General features: G+C 38.7%; 1 long non-coding RNA gene and 1 other non-coding gene across 4 annotated transcripts; both read left to right on the top strand.

The window, feature by feature from the left end:
• Window positions 1–2,472: 2,472 nt before the first annotated feature.
• trnak-cuu (transfer RNA lysine (anticodon CUU)) lies at window positions 2,473–2,545 on the top strand. Its single transcript has one exon. It is a non-coding gene; the product is annotated as a tRNA-Lys (tRNA).
• Window positions 2,546–3,163: 618 nt separating this feature from the next.
• On the top strand, window positions 3,164–6,452 carry LOC130185111 (uncharacterized). Of its 3 annotated transcripts, none has more exons than XR_008830104.1 (5): window positions 3,164–3,492; window positions 4,043–4,386; window positions 4,559–4,676; window positions 5,105–5,205; window positions 5,952–6,452. It is a non-coding gene; the product is annotated as an uncharacterized LOC130185111 (long non-coding RNA). The 3 variants fall into 3 exon arrangements; XR_008830102.1 differs by having other exon boundaries at window positions 3,166–3,492; window positions 4,595–4,676; XR_008830103.1 differs by having other exon boundaries at window positions 3,172–3,492; window positions 4,241–4,386; window positions 4,595–4,676.
• Window positions 6,453–7,230: the final 778 nt, after the last annotated feature.

Below are 7,230 nucleotides of genomic sequence, written 5' to 3'. Positions count from 1 at the left end.
AGCAGCAGTGAAGTAAACAGCAAACAAAAACTCTGAGTGCAGACGGAGGGAGTTCATGAGGGAAAGAAGGACACGAAGAGGGAAACCACACTGCTGTCGAGGATGAGGTCAAGTCAACACAACTATAAATACTGCTGCCTAATTCAATACAGTTTAGCATTGCATTAATCAGGACAGACATGAATGATGGGTGCAGCTGGCTGGTGGCGGGTCGGCCGACCTGAACAGAGGAATGTGCTGATGCTGTCACTCATTGTTTCTTGGATTGTGGAGTATGGAAAGTTGGAAAGAAAGTGGAAATGTGCTGTGATAGTTTTCCTTTGTTCCAGACCTTGAAAACGCTTCATGAAGAGACTGTTTCAAGTCTATTTCTGGTCTAATTTTACTCCTAACCGCAGCGCACACATCAGAAAATGTTTCTTCATAGCTGCTCCCAAACCCAAAATCCACCATGTAAGTCCTTCCCAGTGGATAAAAGCAAGTCTGTCATTGATAAATAGGCTTTTGATATAAATCCAAACGATGTAAAAGTCAAACAAAGATGCTTTAAAGCCTTAAATATCCCTCAGATTGTAGAGAACATATTATCCTAGAAAATCGTTCTAATGCACAAGCTTTCAAAGAGAAGCTCCAGGTGGTTAATTTGAACTCTGTGTGATTGTCAAAATGATTACACCTATTAATTACCCCAAGCCTCATTTTTACAGATAATCACAGCCTTCACCCACTACAGTGTCAGGGCCCACAGCTGAGAGGAGTCTTCGCCGTGGAGCGTCAGTGGGTTTGAAAAGGATCAGAAACTAAATAAGTGGGTATCATCACAGTGAAAACAAAAAACACAGACTGATCAGACAGTCACAGAGTCCAGCAGCTATAGGGAGGAGGTGACCAGGCAGACACACTCCTCAGGGCAGACTGGACTGTGTGGATGTATAAATAGCTACTAATCGGGCCTGGGTGTCAGATTAGTTCCCATAACCTTTTGCTCAGCACACCCTCATTACAGTAGCCTACATATGGGTCAGAGGACGTCCTCTACAGTCCATTTTCTGCTCATCCACATGCTTGTCTGAAATAAATCACCCACAGGAGACTCGTTTATTGCACATGTTGTATATACACTGGCTATACCATCGTCCCTCTTCATTGTTCATGCATCATTCTTAGATTTCGAATAATACAAACACTTGTGGTTGAGAATAAATACTCAATGTGAGCAACCTAGTGACACATAAAGGGACCTGGCTCTGTGCAGGATGCTTCAGGGGTGTATGAAGACGCCGTGTGCTCTCCGTTGGTGTGCGGTGCCCCCTCACTTCTCTGCACCACCGTGGATGCACTCTAAGTAGGCTGAAAGCGTTTCCTCTGTAATCTCAGGTGCCCTGTGCTGATTTTACCGCATCAAATGTGAGAGTAGGATGTAGAGGAGCAGGATGCGTGCCCTGCCAGAATTCAGCTGCAATTTGTGGATTACTGTGAAGAGGGAGGACAAATGAGGAGGTGGAGACGGTGGGATGTGATGTGAAGGGAGACGCCCAGTGATGAGAAACGGAGGGTGAGTGGTTTTAGGTTCTGACAGTGATTCAGAAAGCAGGATTAGGAAGAAAGAGAGGGAGGTAGGTGGAGCAGAAATGTCAGAAGAAGAGAGGGTGGGGAGTATTTTAAAATATTGAAAAGCATGAGTACAATTGTGCTACAATAAAAGTCTCTTGCGTATTTGCACAAAGATTCAAAAAGATTTGGTTTGCAGAACCACATACGTCACACCTGATTACAGACTCATCTGAGTCTCATTCAAACCAGAAGAACAGAAATACAAACAGCTCGTCACACAGCTGGAGAAGACTTGAAACGTCAAATGACTGTGAAATTAAAGTAAAATATCCTAATTCAAATAAAGTGTAAAAACAATAGATTTACAGAAGGTTTCATTAATATTTCTACAGAGAAAAAATTGTTATTTTACAGATTTCTCCTAATTTATTATGATCAAACACCTTCAATAAAGTGAATCCTCTCAAGTTTCAGATTTTATGCAGAGAAACTTTTTCCTTATAATAAAATTAAGTGTCAATCAATGAAATATTAACACATGCTTAATATTGTAAACCTTTTGATTTGGAAGACAAAGTAAAAAACTGTATAAAACGGATTAAAATCTTTATATCATTCATCATTTCATTCAACAGTCTGCTGAACCGTTTTACATGAAATAATCGCTATCACATCAGATAACAGGTAGTACAAATGATCATTGGGAATAAAAACCTAGTGGGCAAAGTTTTGCATATAGAAGTGGTGACATCTGTTGGTTGAAATTTGATGTTACAATTTTCTGACATTCTTTTCTCTTCAGAATTAGCAATAATCTTCTGCAGATTTTCCTGATCAAAGCATAACTTTGTGTCCTGAAATATGTATTGTGTGAGCAATGTTTTTGGTTTTGACATGAGGTATCTTGCTGTATCGCACGCCCGGCTAGCTCAGTCGGTAGAGCATGAGACTCTTAATCTCAGGGTCGTGGGTTCGAGCCCCACGTTGGGCGATATAAGCTTTTAAGAGGAAGGATCATTGCAAGAATGGGGGGAAAAAAGATGCGAAGGAACTTCATTTCTGAGAGGCTAGATGTGAGTATAGGAACTCAAAAGGCCCTCTAGGAATGGATGTGCTTCATCACGATCAACGTGCTAAGCTGCATCGCTCAACTGCTGCAGTTGGTTGATCATCATGTATTTTTCATTATATCTTACATTGAATGTCATGGTTCATTCATCTGCCAGTAATCTCCAGCTATCAGTTAACTCTCTGAGATTCTTTTCTCTTCAGTATTAGGGGCTGAAAAGTGAAGCCAACCCGGAAGTGCCTTAATGTGCAACACCACCGAGGTTCCGCTGGGGGCGGGCTCCAAAAAACTCTGGTTCCAATAAACACTCATTATAGAAACACCAACTTCTCTCATGAAATACTCAGTCGATTAATTTTTTCCGGAACTCATTACTGTGTGATGGGCTAAATTCACACTTTTTGTTCAGTGTTCTGGTGGTCCATCTGAAAAATAATCACCGAATTAATTTAATTAATTAAATTAAAAACAGGTATTTTGGGGGGGCGTGGCTGTTTGATTGATATACCTTTTTTTTTTTCTCACAAAACTTTATTGAACAACAATGAGTAGAATATACAGACAGGTGCTCAGTATCTGTTTGATTGATATACCTGGTCTGCAATGATTGATCATATGACGCGGCAGGCCGGGAGGTCGATCACCGGAGGATCGATCACCGAGGAGAGCTTGGGTCGTGAGCGTTTCGTATTGAATTAGTTGTGTTGAATATTATTTTTCTCAATATTTGTCCGTGGAAGAATAATTTATTACCGACAGTTTTGCTGTTAGTTATTTAGTTTTAATGAGTTTTCGGTTCACAGTAATTATGGCTCATTCTTCGTTACTAACAAACTGGAGAGATGATGATTATATACAGTTTTTTTTCGGTAAGTAAATGTTTATTTTCTGAACGTCCTACAGTTTTAATGTGTATGATGCTAGTAAAAAAAGCTACTGCGTTTTTTCCCTACGTGCTTTGACCGGAGAACAGGAGACAGTTAACGCTTTGCTAACCTAGCTAGCTAGCTAGCGGGTAACTTAGTGTTTGTTATGCTAACCGTACCTGGTCCCAAACATGTAAACATTTGCAGGACAAGGATAAATATAGTTTAACTTATCGCACTCTCATATTATTAGAAAAAGTCAGTCGCTGATAGAATTTTCCTACATGCAGCAAAACATTCAGGTTTATCTCATTACCTTATTTTCTGTCTCCTGTTCTCGCTGGTATCTTGTTGTATTGAGTTCAATACACAATCTATACTAGAACATTATCTTGTAGGGGTTTGTCATTTAATACTGTAAATTCATACACAGGAGTCCTCAACTGAAGCAGGTATTCATGCACCTGTCCTGACAGCTGGTATACTATCAACAGTGCGTGAAGCAGCCACAGTGACAATGTCATGATCAAGACCTCCATCTGTTCTTTTTCAGTTATCTACTGAAATGAACCAGCACCGACCTGTGTTGTAATACCACTTTGTGACACTAGAGGCTGTGTGAGTCAGTGGCGCGTCAAGTCTGCCCTCAGTCCCACGAAGAAGAACTTCCGGCAGAGCTTGAAGTTAGCATCACAGAAACGCAGGAATGGCTGAACCTCTTAAAAAGGTAATATTCATCTGTATCCCGCAGGACCGCTCCCGACAAGAAACCACGTTTAACAGCAAAGAAAAGAGGCAACACGAGTAAATCTTGGTGCGGCTTCCCGCCGCTGGAGAAGCTCCTGAGAGTAAAGAGGTGCGGTTTGATGCCGAGCTCGCAACTTTCCTGTTAGCCTGGTGAGTAGCATCATGTTGGCTCTTTAGCTAAAAGTATAATCAGTGCAACGACAGACGTTTTATTGGTTACTAGCGGTTGTAAATGACGACTGTAAATTGAGATTGTATGGACCCAGTAGACCGACTGAATACACGTCGATCAGTTCAACATGTTGTAACCACTTTACATTAGTTACTCCGGAGATTTCAGCATACCTGTCTTCATCAGGACCTGAGCCAGTAGAGATGCAATACCGCCTCCACCTGTCTCACTATCGGCAGAGAGTCTAGACACAGTGAGGAGGATCTAGGTGAGTAACATGCTGTCATTCACTTTTAAAAGTAAGACTTGTTTATAACACTGATTAAATCAGACCCCCAGTGTATATACACGTCCATACCGTTGATTCTTAAAAATGAATATACCAGTGACTATATTGGTTATGTATTTTACAATATATCCATATTTGTACTACTGAATATGTTGGTTATATAGTGCGTGTACACTGAATTCTTATCATACCTCTGGTTGTTTACCCTTCATTTACATTTCATAAAATTCATACTGTTAGTGTTCACATTGTATATATCTCAGAATATTCATACTGTCTTTATTTTCTTGCATATTCATATCTCTGCTCACAATTTATTATACTCACACAACCGATCTAACAGGTTTGAATATAAAGAACTTGTATGATCTAAAGGAATTGTCCTATCACATGTTTGTCTGTATCAGGACCAGAAGTCCAGTTTAATTTTCACCAATGATGGACCAGCACCTGCCTTTTCTTCTGCATCCGGCCTCAGCAATCAACCACATTACATCAACACCTTGAGGTATTATCCCTGCACATGATAGATATTGTCTATACTGTGATCTTCTGCACATCCCCTAATCAATACCTTTTGCACATCTTGCCCAGCAGGAGTTTTGTCTAAAACAGATTTGTTCATAGTTGTGTGGTGGTGTTTTTATATATGGATATTTTGACTGTTGCAGTATTTTACTTTTTATTTCCTCTGAATACGTTAATTGGATACTACACCAAGCCAAATATCTTGTAAGTGAAAACCTGCTTGGCAATAAACCTTATTTTCTGAGTATGCCTTTGTGATGATGTCATCATCCCGTCCTCATGTTGCTATAGCCTGCCAAGGACCATCCATGTGTCCTGCTGTATCCCCTTGCCTTCATAAATCTGCAAGTGTTTGACACTGAGGTTACAAGTATTTAGATCCTATTTTCACACCTGAATTCAAATTCTACTTGTAACCTCAGTGTCACACACTTGCAGGAATTTTGAGCACCACATTTTACAGTTTTGTGCTTTGCATGTGTAGATAGACAGAAGCTCTTCCTCTTTCAGTGTGTGTGTGTGTGTGTGTGTGTGTATATCTTCTTCACATGTACATGTATCATTTGTTCAGATTTAGTCAAAGTCTTGTTTTTTACAGTATATGGTAAATGAAGTTTAAATGGATGATTGATACATCTTTTATCTTGTGAAGTCCTTAGACTGCTTCAAAAACATTTCATAGTCAAGAGGAGCTGCTTGTCCTTATTTTTCCTTGTGTTTTTATAGGTATGGCAGAATCCACCTCGGGCCAGAACCACGCCTTGCCCAGCAAGAAATGGTAAGTCATGCACATTACTCCACCCCATACATTTAGGCTCAAATCACTCAATTAATTTCTATTAAAAGTTTGTATTTTGTGTAATTGCATTTCCACACAGATCATAGTTAAATGTTTAAGATAAGTTAAAATGTTTAATACATTTAAGTTGTTGTCATATCAAATGCATCAGAAAACAATGTGGATGTGATTATTAATATTTGGCTTGAATATTAAAATACTTGTTTGGAAACTTGCTGTGTCTGATTTGTTAAGGAAACAAAACTCTTGTTACTGTAACTATGTGTACCTAGGCTCAAATTAGGGTCAAAATGATTCTGAGCTTGTAAAGTCATGTTCACAAATAATTCCAATGTTTGTAGTTGTAAATCAACCTTTGTAAACCTGTAAGATAAATCTGCTTGAGAAATTCAAGTTTGAGTATGTGAAACAATTGCGCTTGTGTCAAAGAGATTTGTATTTGTTGAAAGTCTGAATCAAAACTCCACAAACGATCAGTGTTGAGGTTGAACAAAGACACTGTAAAAGAAGAAAGTGATTTGTCAACATCTGTGTCGTGATACAGAGAAGAAAACTGTAAAACTCTGGTCAAGTTCCCACAGTGACACTGAAGTGACAAGGATCAAAATTATTACTTGTCAGTGTCTCACACTGGGAACGTTGCTCACTGAGTTTTAGTTTTCTGCTCTTGATCTCTGTACAGACGTCCACAAAAGCATTTCTTCTTTCCCTCTGTCTCTGTTGAACCTCACCACTGATCATTAGTTCAGTTTTGATTGAGACTTCAAACAAATAGAAATCTCTTTGCCACAAGCACAATTTTCTTTCACATGCACAAACTTTTTCAAGAAAGCAGAAAAAATACTGTATAAATAATAGTAATTTTTCTTTACAAAAAATGGGAAATAAATGTAATTCATTATTATTGGCATAATGCTCAAAATAGAAGTTTGGCTGTTAATTCACAGATAATTTCTGTAATTTTACGGACTTTTGTACACTTTTAAAAAACAGAAAATTACTGTTAGAAAACTTAAGTTATTAAGTTAAGAGTTATTTTCTGTAAAATTAGGATTTTCTTTTTTACAGTGCAGGGGGGAATGAGATGTTTTTACATTAGTCTTACAGGCAGTTATTCATCATCCACTGAAACACTAATTTCATCTGCTCGGGTTTGTTTCACACACACAATCTAATTACTTTATTACATTTATGCATCTAATTACA

The sequence above is a fragment of the Seriola aureovittata genome, chromosome 17, assembly GCF_021018895.1.
Source record: "Seriola aureovittata isolate HTS-2021-v1 ecotype China chromosome 17, ASM2101889v1, whole genome shotgun sequence".
NCBI classification, from domain to species: Eukaryota; Metazoa; Chordata; class Actinopteri; order Carangiformes; family Carangidae; genus Seriola; species Seriola aureovittata.
The sequence above is the reverse complement of the archived record's forward strand: the minus strand, read 5'-3'. Positions and strand labels throughout refer to the sequence as shown.